This window comes from Myxocyprinus asiaticus, chromosome 11 (genome assembly GCF_019703515.2).
Source record: "Myxocyprinus asiaticus isolate MX2 ecotype Aquarium Trade chromosome 11, UBuf_Myxa_2, whole genome shotgun sequence".
Classification (NCBI taxonomy): Eukaryota; Metazoa; Chordata; class Actinopteri; order Cypriniformes; family Catostomidae; genus Myxocyprinus; species Myxocyprinus asiaticus.
This window is the reverse complement of record NC_059354.1, coordinates 32,815,896-32,830,852: the sequence shown is the minus strand read 5'-3', so window position 1 is coordinate 32,830,852 and position 14,957 is coordinate 32,815,896. Positions and strand designations below refer to the sequence as shown.

General features: G+C 37.8%; 1 pseudogene; it reads right to left on the bottom strand.

Annotated features, from left to right (window-relative positions):
• Positions 1-14,957, bottom strand: part of LOC127448014 (phospholipase D1-like) — a 44,540-nt pseudogene that overhangs the window by 2,715 nt on the left and 26,868 nt on the right.

Here is a 14,957-nt window from a genome sequence, read left to right as displayed (position 1 = left end):
GCAACTACATATACTTAATATGGGTTAAGGTTAGGTTTATGGTTAGTACCTAGTAATTACTGTAGTTGTTGTAATTATATCGTATGTAAATGTAGAACAGTACTGTAAAATGAAGTGCTACCGCATTTTCTCTCTCATAAAAATCAATTATAATGCGTAGTTGCTTAAACCATACAAATACATGTACTAAGGCAGTGGCACTGGAAGGCCAAATAATTGTGTCATTTTTTGTGATAGGCCGAATATACTACTTTTAACACATTAGTCATATAATGTCTACAAACTGATGACCTCAATTTTAAATGGAAAGCCGGTTCATTGAGCTTTCAAAACAGAAAAGGCTGAAGCATAATTATGGGGATGACAGAAAAATACTGTTTTTCTCCATTGATTGCAGCTTTGTTCTTTTGGCAAAAGTAGTGTTTATTAAAAGTGAAGATTGATAGAAATTTGGTTCTTCCTGGTTGTTGTATTAAAGTGCTTTTCATTTTATGCATAGCCTATTAGTGGCTGTTCACACCTAACACATTTTTGCCTGTGTCAGCACTGTTTTTCAATTGTTTTCCAATGTAAACAAGCTCTAGGTGGACCTCTTTAACTGTTGTGCAGCATCTCGCAGAGGAGCCCAGCAGAAAGAAAAAAAGTCCTGTATTTAGAGCTGGAATGTCCTGTACTAGGCTGGTAGAAAATTGGCAACCCTAGTCATGAAAGCGCCACAAATATATTTAGCCAAAATGTCACCATAGTGTAATTTTCCGGAGGCTGGTGATCGTTGGCTATTTATTTGTTATTATATTGTTTGGCTAATTATTTTATAATTACCATGCATGCCAATTTTTATGACCTCATATGGAATAATACAGTAACATGGAATATTTGGACTTTTAAACCTTTATTTCTCACACACACACACACACACATCTGAACCAAATTAATGAACTAAAATGAACTAATGAACACAAAATTGTGAATAAAATAGTGAAAACTTAAAACACTAAGTATACTCTTCCCTTATACGTTCATATAAATTTCAATGTAAAATCTTGATACTGATAAAACAAAAGTGTATGGGCACATTATGCATCAACTACCAAATCGAATTCAGAAGAAAGTTTAAAAGAGGAACTCATGTGGTTTGGTGTTGCTATCTCACCTGCACGTTAGCCTGTGTGGATTTGCCACCATTCTCAGTTGGCACCATGGGTGCTGAGAGAGACTTGGGTATGAGGCAGGGGTGGCACGTCGCCCCCGACTGCTTCTTCACCAACTAGCAAATAAAAGAAGAGTTGATTGGGATCAGACTGTAAGCTTGTCGTTGACTCCAAAATCACACCCCTAAAGAGCGCTAATTACTGTGCCACATCCAGATAGCCTGTTGGGCTGACCATCAACCCCTGTTTCGTTCCTCCACTCCCCAGAGACAGAGGACTTGTTTCAGGCTGAATAAAAGTCTCTGTTCCTTTGTTTGGTCTTAGACAGTGCTGCTGATTACGGTAAATTGATGGCCGTGTGTATAACGGTTTTTTGAAACTAAGGTTTTTAATGGATATTGTCTTATCTAGACTATACTCAGACTGTTTTCTACTTGGCCTAGCACATGGTTCAAAGGTCGTTTGAACATGAGACAAGCTTTGATTTCCAAGAAACAAAGGAAACTGTGTTGCCACCCACCATCAATTATCTGCATATGAAGGCAACAATATTCTTTATCATTGTTTTCCAAGCCATTTAGTCATTCTATTTTTGTTCTGGATTCAACGTTCAGAGTGGATCGCATCGCAGATTTAACGGGGAAAACGAGAGGCGGTGGAACATGCAGATGTACAGATGTAACAACGTTAAAGAAGATGTGCTGTCCTAATTTGGAAGCGCTCTTTATTAACTTTAAGCCTTTCTACTTGCCGCGGGAGTTTTCCTCATTTATTCAGGTGAGTGTGTATATCGCGCCAAACGTGTGAGCGCCGCGCTGCAGCAGCTGGCTGATCAGATCACAGACACGGAACAACAATATCTGGACTCATTTAAATATTATTCATGGGGATTTTAACAAAGCAAATCTCACACGTGAACTGCCCAAATACAAACAGCACATTACATGCCCAATCAGAGACAGAAATATCTGGAAAAAAAAAATAAAAATATATATATATATATATATATATATATATATGGATCATTGCTACACAACAATAAAGGATGCATATCGTGCTGTCCCTAGAGCAGATTTGTGACTCTCTGATCACTGTTTGGTTCATCTTCTTCCAACCTACAGACAGAAATTCAAATCAACCAAGCCTGTAGTAAGGACTGTAAAGAGATGGACCAATGAAGCAGAGCTGGAACTACAAGCCTGCTTTGATTGCACTGACCGGAGTGTTTTTGAGGCTGCAGCCACCAACCTGGACGAGCTCACAGATACTGTTACATCATATATGAGTTTCTGTGAGGATATATGCATTCCTACTAGGACTTATTTAACGTTCAAGGACGACAAACCATGGTTTACAGCTGAGCTCAGGCAGATTCATCAGGCCAAAGAGGATGCTTACAGGGGTGGGGATAAAGTCTTGTACAATCAGGCCAGGAACACACTGAATAAGGAAATCAGAGTGGCTAAAAGAAGATACTCTGAGAAGCTGAAAAACAAGTTTTCAGCTAACGACCCTGCATCAGTGTGGAGTGGCATGAAACAACTTACGAATTACAGGACTCCTACCCCCAACCATGTGGTGGACCAACAACTGGCTGACGACCTGAATGTGTTCTACTGTAGATTTGAAAGGCCCAATCTCACACCCGCATTGACCTTCACTTCACACAAACACCTCCTGCAACCCCCCTCCTGATACTCAACCTGCACTTAAGATCTGTGAAGAAGAGATGTGCCATGTATTTCGGAAACAAAAGACTAGGAAAGCTTCAGGCCCAGATGTTGTTTCACCCACGTGTCTTAGATCCTGTGCTAACAAGCTGGCCCCCATCTTGACACAGATCTTCAATAGATCACTGGAGCAGTGTGAAGTCCCATGCTGCTTCAAACGTTCAATCATCATTCCTGTCCCAAAGAAACCAAAAATCACATGACTTAATGACTACAGACCTGTCACCCTGACATCTGTGGTCATGAAATCATTTGAGAGACTGGTGTTGGCCCACCTGAAGGACATCACTGGACCCTTTCTAGATCCCCTTCAATTTGCTTATTGAGCAAACAGGTCTGTGGAGGATGTAGTCAACATGGGATTGCATCATATCCTGCAACATCTGGACAGACTAGGGACATATGCAAGGATCTATTTTGTGGACTTCAGTTCGGCTTTCAACACCATCATCCCAGCTATACTCCAGACTAAACTACACCAGCTTTCTGTTCCCACGTCTATCTGTTAGTGGATTACCAGTTTTCTGATGGACAGGCACCAGCTTGTGAGACAGGGGAAATTCACTTCCAGCATCTGTACAATCAGCACTGGTGCCTGATGAGGAAGAATGTGTGCTCTCCCCACTACTCTTCTCCCTCTACACCAATGACTGCATCGCCAAGGACCCCTCTGTCAAGCTCCTGAAGTTTGCAGACGACACCACTGTCATCGGCCTCATCCGAGATGACAATGAGTCAGCATAGAGAAGGGAGGTTAAACAGCTGGCTGTCTGGTACAGTCAAAACAACCTTGAGCTGAACACGCTCAAAACGGTGGAGATGATTGTGGACTTTAGGAGGAACACCCCAACACTGACCCCCCTCACCATTCTAAACAGCACTGTGGCAGCAGAGTCATTCAGGTTCCTGGGCACTACCATCTCAAAGGACCTGAAGTGGGAGACCCACATTGACTCCATTATGAAAACGGCCCAGCAGAGGTTGTACTTCCTTTGCCAGTTGAGGAAGTTCAACCTGCCACAGGCGCTGCTGATACAGTTCTACTCAGCAGTCATTGAGTCTGTCCTCTGCACTTCTGCACTGTCTGGTTTGGTTCAGCTCTGAAATCAGATATCAGAAGACTACAAAGGACAGTTCGGACTGCTGTGAGGATTATTGGTTGCCCCCTGCCCTCCCTTCAAGAACTATACACTTCCAGAGTGAGGAAAAAGGCTGGAAAAATCACTCTGGACCCCATTCACCCTGCCCACTACTTTTTTGAACTGTTGCCTTCTGGCCGACGCTTCAGAGCTCTGAGAACCAGAACCGTCAGGCACAGGAACAGTTTTTTCCCTCAGGCTATCCATCTCATGAACAGTTAAAACTGCCCCAATGAGCAATAATTATGTGCAATACAGAGTCTAGTCTTTTTATATTTTTCCAACACAACTAACCTCTTCCGCCATTATATTCCCTTGCACTGTATATAACAGATTTGTATTAGATTTGCACTATGTATGTGTTTATGTATGTGTGTGTGTGTATATATATACACACTACCTGTCAAAAGTTTTGAAACACTCATTCTTTATTATAATTTTTATATGCTGGGTACTTATTGGCTGCTTTTCTTTATTATTTGGACCAAGTCATCAATTTAAAAAAAAAAACAAACAAAAAAAAAAAATTACATTTTAGATTTACAATGAAATAAATTCATATGGTGGCACAATTATATTTTTGTCTATAAAACTAATTTCAAACATTTAAGCATACTCCTTCAGATCAAAAGATTTTTAAGATCATGGGAAACATTTCAGTCAAGTGTTTCAAAACATTAAATAATATTTAATGGTTAACTTAAACAAAAAGACAAACACAGACAGGGCAGCAGCCTGTAGTTCTCTCTCTGCCAATGGGAGGACTCCATGGGGCATACTTCCTCCAACTTGATTTGTCCTGGGTTAAGGCACCAGTGTAAAGGACTTCACAGCAGGAGGGAAGGAGGACACAGGGAACCGGTTTTCTCCGCACACAGGTAAGGCTTTTAATTTGCAACTTTCTGGGCTTACAGCTTCACAGTAAATCAACTTCACATTTATACTTCAGTTTCACATCTATACCTCAGCTTCACAGCAGGACTCTTGTTCCCTGACACTCTCTGCCCTCCGCTGGTGGCGTGGCCGCTTATATGCCGCTCAACCCATGCTCACTGGAATTAGAGACAGGTGTTAGACATAATCTAGCTCAGCTGTAATCGCCCTTACCACTTTCTCTGGCTGTGTCTCGTTTGGAAGGCTGCGTCCTCCAGAGGTCGCATTTGTCAGCCGCATACGTCATCGAGGATGTCTCGTTTCAGAAAAGCGAGTAGGACACTTCAAATGCAGCATTTGAATGCGACCTTCTTTCACGGGAATTCGGAGGATGCATGAGGTGTATCTTTTGTGGGCACTCACAACCCACAATTCTTTGCTTCAACGGAAATGTCAAAAAAAAAAAAAAAAAAATTATGCTAATTTTCCGTAAATTCCCGTAAATATGATGTTCAAACGCAAGGAATGTTAATTTCCAAGTTGAAGTACCTCAGTAGATGGGTGCAGAGTATATAATATGTATAATTATATGAATATATAATTAAAATAAAGTATTAGACTAAAAGTACACCTGTAAAATCTATTTTCTTTTCTCTTTACATCATTATAACTCTCCTAAAATGTACCTAATACTTTCCTTTCCAGAGGGACTTTGTTCCCTTCTCATTGTTAAAATGTGGCGTGCTATCATAGCAACCATGTTACGTTACGTTTCCGTTTGTCCTACGAAGGCCGTCTCGTTTAAACGAGGCTTGTTTAGAGGAGACTCGGTATACTGGGCAGCCTTCAAAAGACGCGTCCTACCTAGCACGCAGCCTTCGAAACCAGACACAGCCTCTCTCTCCAGACAGATGCTCGACCACGCCCCCGCTGCCACAGAAATGTTGGGCACAAAGTTAGCCTCAGTCACCATTCATTTTCTTTGTATGGAACTTCAGAATTCTTCCTAACATCTCCTTTTGTGTTCTGCAGAAGTAAGAATGCCATACAGGTATGGAACAACGTACGGGTGAGTAAATGATGACCGAATTTTCATTTTTGGGTGAACTATCCCTTTAATTTCATCTAATTTGTTCTGTACAAAACATTTGTCTTAATACAAAGCAAAACCTGGCCTTGACCTTTTTTTTAAAAAAAATTATATATATATATATATATATATATATATATATATATATATATAATATATATATATATATATATAAATTTTTTACAAATTTTTTATATATATATATATATATATATATATATAAGTTCTGTTAAGCTGTCATTTCTTCTGAAGTTTTATTTTGCTTGACGTTTTCACCCAATTTGAAGGAAGTGCTCGGAGTGCAAATTAGCGATCTGTATGCCGGGTTAGTTTACACAGTGGGCATCTGGGCTGTGTGGTTATAAACAGATGGTTCTCAGGCAATTAACAACTGGCATAATGTGTTGATTAAAATCCATTGAGCCCTGATGAGGAAGAACTAACATTAACTCTGCGCATGGGCTGTTGGCAGCTGCCCAAGTGATACTCATAACTCTAGTGACCTTGATAGTGAATCACCAAAAAAAAAAAAAAAAAAAAATGTATTTACTATTTCATGTGTTTAGCTTAAAACTGATCATGTGGTAGGAGAGTGGGGAATAGATACCAGTTCTAGTTATGTTTGGTATAAGCCTATATGGGAGCTAATAATAATTATAACTTTACCACAGGTATTACAAATGGATTATTATTATTATTATTATTATTATTATTAGGAAAAAAGATCATCACAAATATTAAATTGTGTTATTTTTAAGTAATTATTATTAATTATTATAATAATTTTTCATTAAATAATTGTATTAAAATATTATTTTAACAGTATTTTATTAAAATAATATTACAATTATTTTGTTAGAAATAATATTTTATTAATTTTTAAATGTAAAATATAAAACATTATTAACATTAATATTTTATTCTTGGGATAAAACGTGCAATATATTTAATGAATTATCAAAAGTATATTAATGTGTTTTGCAGCAAAACACCTAAACAATCTGTTGTAGATTTAAGTACACAGTAAGTTGTTTTAAGTATAAATATTTTTATATAAAAAAATAGTATAATGATATGAATATATATATATATATATATATATATATATATATATATATATATATATATATATATATATATGAGTGTGTGTGTGAGAGAGAGAGAGAGAGAGAGAGAGAGAGAGAGAGAGAGAGAGTACCTTAATATTAAAATGATATTAAAATTAAGGTCAGTTACACATATTTAATATAACACATAATATTGTATATGTATAATATTTTCAGGAGTTATTTTATCATCCAAGTTTTCTCTTTTCCTTTTGGTTTGTACATGGAAAGTCTTTATAAAAATCAAATAAACTTGAATACCAGAAATGCGGCTGTATGAGATACAAGTTTCTCAAACAATGAAAAGTCCTCTAATATATTTCATATTGTCTCCTACACAAATCACTGACAGAATTGTTCTCACTTCTTTCTTTCTTGTGAACATCGTTCCCTAATCAAAAGCAAAGCATATAAATGTGACTAGTCTGTCTTTGAGCCGTACATTTTCATTTCACTAAACACCTCATCAGTGGCATTCAACTGCCTTTTGTTTGTCCTCCTCAGCCCCCCACACACACCTGTCTTCCTCTCCTTTAATTATTCACCAGCAGAGTGTCTGATCGGTAGCCAAGCCTGAAATATGACTGGCATAATCTGAAGGAAATCATACAGGCCTCAAACGAATTCAATTACCGAACAATCAAAGTAAAAAGGCCTCTAATTGCTCTAAAAGTGGGCTGAGAGAGCGGATAGCCATTGAATGCCGACGCCATTCAGAACAGGACACAATGAGCAACTGCAGGGGGTGCTAAGCTCAAGCTAATAAAGATGCTGTTTAAAAAAAAAAAAAAAAAAAAAAAAAAAGACTTGAGAGAGGCTGGAAACCTCAGGTTCATGCATGCTCTCTGATCTTTTGTTTGTAGAATTAGGCTTTTGAATGGAGGTGGTATATGTGCACATTCTAACATTTAAAAATGTTGATTTTTCTCTGGACATTCAAGAACATATGGTTTATAGCCATATAATAAATAATACACAGTAATATGTGACATGAAAATCGTGCTTTATTTGTAACACTCCATTATACTAGTTTCAAAGTGACATTTTATTGCTCAGAGTTTGTGCTTTCATTCCTAAGTAGATTTGTGGAGTTCTCAGTTATGTTTCAATTAAGTATAATCTCAAATGTTTCATATAATATTGTTTAGGAATAATAAAAAGAGAAACTAATTGTTGACGTACAGCAATAGGATAGAGCCATTCAATTTCTGTGGATAACATAGCCCAGGGTCCAGACAATTTAGTCTTGGAATTCAAAAATGTTTAGAACTGTCTGAGTTTATGTTAAAATCTTTTGATTTCAGACATTGGTACTGTATCTAGACACATTTGATCACATTTTGTAACATTGTTGAAGTCTCTTCTAAAAAGGATTTTTACAGAGAAAAAGCTGAGAAGCAGGAGACTTAAGCAAAGTCTCTGTTTGCTCTCCATTTAGTCTCATTGCTCTCTAGGAGAAACAATTGAGATGTTTAGACTTTATCTAATTTTGCCTACCTTTGTAAAGTTCCACCTCTGGATGAAATGCCTTGCCATTTCTCTTGCAACCTTCCCATGAACCAAAACGCCAATATCATGCCAGGGCATTTGTGGTGTCTTATACCTGTCAATGAAATCTGAACCAGAGAAAAATAAACTACAAACAATCGCCATAATTAATAATAACATAATTCAAGCCATTATACAGGGATGACAGACAGGCACTTTGAAGCCATCACAGGGTGGCCTGTCTCTATCACTGGCTTTGACAATGCACAACCGTTTTATAATATTTCAATGCATATATCTATCAGACTCTATTCTCCTGCTGTGTCTTACCCTGTTGGTACTATGTAGAAAACCAGGACTTCAGATTCACAGAGCAGAGATGCAAAAACGTTATCTCCCTCTTGAGAGAGAATAGAGCTGGGAAAATAACCCCATACTGACTGCAGAATGGGGTGTTTGAAAACAACTTCCACATCTTCTTTCCCTCATTCCCGATATCAAAGTTGTGTAGTTGTAATTTTTTTGTCTTGCTTGTTTGTTTTTTGCCTTAAGGCCTAAAGCTGCACTGTTGCAAACACAGTACAAACAGAAATATGTACAGTATATGCATCCTTAAATGTCATGCATATTGTTTTTGAAAAGCAAAATAAATCAGCTCAGGTTTACTTATAAATTGAAGACATTTAGGCTGTGGTTGCATGTTCTGATATTACAGATAATTTATATTAAACATTAAATTTGATGTACAGTAGATGTAAATTGTGGCATACCATCAAAAGGCTTGTTGAGCTTGACACAGTCTTTAAGGATGAAGTTGCAGTAGTCTTTGCCATGCCAAAATCGAGTCTCTCCACAGAGTTTAGTACTGCCTATGTAACTTCTGAGAGAACTGGTTTCTAAAACAGATATTGCATTGCATGAACCTACAGACCTAAGATATACTTTTAAATATCCTTGTTTGTGTTCTGCAGAAGAATTCAGGTAAAACACATCTGGGATGGCATGTGGGTGAGTAAATGATGACAGAATTTTCATTTTTGGGTGAAATATTCCTAAAGGTGAGTAATTTCTGCACCGCCAGTAACACCAAACAAAACTGTGAAAATAATATCTGTTTTAAAACAAATTTACCAACTAAAGAATGCCACTGAATTAGATAACAAATGATCAAACCAAGTGGCAGCTGCAAACAAATGATGCTAGGCCTTTTCTCAGAAGTAAATAAATTTCAAGTCAGTTCCCCTCAGTTTCACAGGTGTCCTAGCAAAGTAGGTGTAGTTCACCACAGTAACTATAGACATGTTCCACTAAGTTTAACAACAAGAAAGTGTCTTCTTTTCAACAGTATATCTATTCTTTTATAATTTTAAACCTTTAAACATTCTTTTTTATTATATATTATTTTTGTGAAATGTTATGCTTTAAAAGTGGGTATTTCTTTCAAATAAATGACACTTGGTTTGATAGTTTATAATCTAAACAGAAAAGATGTTCATACAGTTTTAAGTGCAGCTTTATTGTCCAAATAAGGGCCAGTTTATACTGTTTATAGATACATTTTGTATAGTACTTTCCAGAAAATTATTAATTCTCTCTTGTGACGAGGAGGAGGGCATGGCCAGGCCATGATGTTGCACGGCCAGCGCTGAATCAGCTGAGATAAAGGTGAGCTGGAGGCGCAAGTTGGAGAGAGACGCACGCAGCCGTGCTGCATGTGTGTCTATGTTTGTTATGTATTATGTTGTTATATTTTATGCCTGTCCGGGCAACGAGGAAGCGGGAACCGGCTGAGCAGTCAGCATAAAGCGGGAACCGGCTGAGCAGTCAACATAAAGGTTTAATGATATAAATGAACTTAAAACAACATAAAACATAAACGAACACAGACACACATGCACCATTAAGGCCCGGCCACACCCTCCTCCTCGTCACATCTCTATTTTAGTAATCCAATAAATTGAGTGTATGGTGTGTGATGTCACATTTATTTTGTTGAATTTATCTTACTGGACTTGGTTTCATCAGAACTGTGTCGACTTTTCTCCTCTGAGGGGGTTCTTAGCAGTCTTCCTGTGGGGAGGTTGAGGCTCAGGTTGGTCTCTCCCGGTTCCTCCACAACGGGCAGTGTGAAGCTCCAACAGTTCTCCCCTGGATCCTCCACTGAGCCTGAATCTCCTGCTTTCCCTCCCTCTCCAGTCTGAATGTCTTCAACCACCACACGAAACGTCATCTCCTCATCCTCCTCCACTGTGCCAGCTGACTGCTACAGGACCAAAATTTACTCCAAAATATGTTAAGCAAGCTATGGTTAGGGGAACAATGTTAAACATGCTGTCTTATCTATTTGTTTCATATGTTTTGTAATTTGATAAGCTTTGGTATTTTATGAAGCCTCTCCTTAACCTCTCAAGACAGTACGCCTATATTGGGATATACTTCCACATCATAAAATTGTTTCTTGATACCACAGACCCTGTGTTGCTTACTGTTAGCATATTTTTTGCATTTAAGTGTTAACATCCCCTAAGAAAAAAAAAAAAAAAAACCTAGGTTGGTTTGCTGGTTTTAGCTGGTCACTCAAGCTGGTCTGGTTTGCTGGTTTTGGAGGGATTTTGGACACTTGTCAGCTGATCAGAGTGCATGGGAGATCAGCTGGCTGACCAGCAAAACCAGCTGAATACTATCTTGACCAGCTTAAACCAGCAAAAAACAGCATTAAAGGTGTGAAAACTTCTGTCTTGCATTCCTGAAAAAGTATCTTCCATAGCACACGTGGTTTGTGTCTTATATTAGCCCAGAAATATATGCATTCAAATTTAGCTTAAAAATATCTGCATACATGTAAACACACTTGGAAAATTGTAATATATTAGGCCTTTACACTCTGGGCACCTTTTGTGTAGTATGGATTGCTTGTCATTTGGGATGAAGCCCATGTCTGCCTGCCTTGATTCTATTTACACTGTGTAGTGTTATTTAAAAACTTACTGAAATGTTAATCTGAATTCCCTCTGGTGCACAATCCAGAGCCAAAATACCCAAGACAAAACTTTTTCCATATACACATTTTCCTGCACTTCGTTGCACAGTAACAAACTTCCATGTTTTCTATGGCTGATATTCAAAGCCTGCAGTTCACCAGCAGTGGTAATAGCCACCTGTGTGGCATCTGCCCAGGGAAGCTATGACTTAAACGCTAGTGTAAGTAACTCCAGTCTGCTGTGCCAAGTGTGAACATGGCTAAAATACCCTCTGAAGTGAGTGAGTTAATGGCATATGGGGATCATAGTGGCCTTGACTTGACAAATGGCAAATGTCAGTGCACTATTCTCCTGGTGGGCATAATTTTATTAAGCGCAAATATCACTGTGCTCCTTAGGAGACGTTTTGAAAGGTTAGACCAACAGCTGTAACAGTTTCATGTATATTAGCAAAGATTTTGCAGTTGAGAAGCGCCACTTTGATTGATACGGTCACTCAAGCATGGTAAGAGAAGCCCCTTAGTAAATGCAATAAGTGCCTTCATCTGAAGACTTGAAATCATGTTTATTTAAAAACTCAGACCCATATTTAATGACACAATGGCAGGCAGGCAGGCAGGTAGGCAGCAGGCCGGGAGAGGTGGCATATAGGCGAAATCATAATCCTATTTAGTGGTCCCAGTCATTTGTTGACTCACTCATCCATGCAGGGCCTTTATGTTTAATGCAGCTCTCTGGGGGGAAGAAAAGGGCCAGTGAGGAGGACTGGAATTATCAAGCACAGGCCCTTCAAGGGTGCCCCAGATGCTCCGTAATTGCAATTTTACGTTTGTTCATTGGAAAAAGAAAAGAATAAGAATACAGAGGCCATGAATCATCAGCCACAAAATCAATCCCTGTATCCATACAATTGAAATACAGTCTGTACCAGTTTGTTATCATCACTATTGTTACTCTTGCTTAAAAAACAAAAATCCTACTATTGTAATTTAGGTTAGCTGTCAGTTAAGTACTGTATTATCTTCAAATTACTTGACATGATAAACAAATAAATAGGGGAGACTGGGGCTAGTTATCATACAGAGAAGTTGTTATAAAGGCTATTACATTGTCTCTTTACATAAACATTTATTTTCTCTAGCAGTGGTTTTGTATGTTGATTTGGAACACCTGGTTTAAAACCCCCTTGAAACAGACATTTCTGTCATCATGATTCTGCTGCTGTTGGGTAAACAAGTGAGCACAATAATACCACACAAGCATACTGTACATTAAGGCAAGCATCGAGATTTTAAAAAGGCAGGTTTTAAATGAAAGGTTGAACTGTGTTGCAGAGTATTTTTCATGAAAGTCAGGTCAGGTCAGGACAAGTTGTCATGTTTTTATTGGGACATGTTGTCACATATGTTTTAAATTGTATAAATGTATACAATTTGTTCATTAAAATGCTTTGACATTTTTGTGTGGTACTTTACAATTTTCCTGTTTCATGAATTGTTTTGTGTTTCATTATTGTATTACTGTTTAAATTTAGCTAAAAATACTTTAACAGGCTGATTAATGGCATTAAACAGTTCCACTGAAACAACGTACCCCATTTAGTGTGATATCATGCCCGCTATTGGAGCATTTTGTAACCAAGCTTTTAAGATATGTGCCTATACATAAACTGACTTTCAAAAATAAACCTAGCTTGAGAAATACTCAGTGTGTTAAGTGTAACATCAAGCCCCAATCTACCCAATACTGGTCCTATAAATTAATGTATGTGAAGTTCCAAAAGTTAGCTCTGAAAAGTAGATGTTACATTCAGTATATTGTATTGATTGGCGCATTGGTCCACATGATTGTAGGAGGCTTAAGCAGGCAACTGTCAGGTGCGTGTCGATTTCCACCAGTGAGGTCTTTGACAGATATCAGAAACACCCAGCTGACAGTAGCATGGCAGATATCAATGAGGACAGCCTGATGTTGACAAACATTGCAAGGCCACTGTAGGCTATCGCTCTCCATGGGTCACATTTACAAAAAGTTTATTCCTGTCCTTATCACTTAAGCCTTGCTGAAGGAGTCAGACTTAACAGCCAGTGATACCATCTATTTCTGACATTCACTTGAAGGGGTGGATTTTCTAAATCCTTTTATTTTTACAAGTTATACCTTATCTTTTATCGTCCTCACTTATTCTTATTATATTAATCAACGTTCTGTTCTCTTTTCCTAAAAGGTACAAATAACATGTATGTGATCTGAGGGGTGACTGAGGGTCTGGCTTATGCCAGGAGTGCAGTAACAGTGATTACTCATTTAGCCTGGCTTCTGGAGAATATGCATTTACTGTATCTTTTATTTATTCCTGTTATAATTATTACATAATTAATCAACTATTCTATAACCATTTAATTCTATTTTATTCAGTCATTATTAATTGTATGAGAGAGAGAGAGAGAGAGAGAGAGAGAGAGATATTTTAGTGTCTTTAATATGATATTATACTATGTTTCATTTGGCCTTGGTATGTTTTCTGTGTTTTCTCTGTGCTCAGTCCTAATGTTCTACAGATGATGAGGCCTGACATTCCAGCAAGTCTTTGGGAGAAGGCCTCTATTCCGGAGAAGATAGCACCAATACATTGAATGTCTAAATAACTTATGTCTTTAATTATTTACGGTTATTGTGCCCTCTCAGACATAACTTGGCCATAGTCAAAAACAACTTCCAAGGATTTTAATTGCTCTTCTTGGTACCCCTTTGACGTAAAGAAATAAGGAGTAGCCATAACTGATAGCTAACCTCTGATATTTGATCACAAGTTTGTTTCAATCAAGGATGGGACCTCGATTCATGTTATGGCTAAAAATTATTTTTTGCATGAAGATGGAAGCAGTCCATATTTGTAATATATTAAAATCTTTGAAGTAGTTGACCTACCAGAATGCTAGAAATTGTAATACGATGACACCCTAAATGTAATTTGCATATGACTATAATTGCTTTGGAAGTTTTGCAAAAGTTCACTTTGACTTCCTGTCTTTCTAACTGTTGTATCTCAACGACTAGTGATGCTTATTGAACCTGCAGAGAACAGTCAGAGTAAACTCTCTCATTTGATTATTGCAAAACCTGACCCTGAGTTTTATTCCTCAATATACATATTGAGGACCCAGCTGTTACCCCCTACACATTTAAATCTCTCATTTTATTTGATTCTGTTTATTCATACCTGAATCTATCTAATAAATAAAGAAATGGAAGCTGTTTATGAATTAAAAACAACCAATGATGATAGTTCCCTATCTGTCACTCACTCGATGTTGGTGTCTATGTAGTGACACTAGGGGTCACTCTTGGGAGCCCGAGACACCTGTGGTCTTTGATAAAAGGCCAATGAAAATTGGC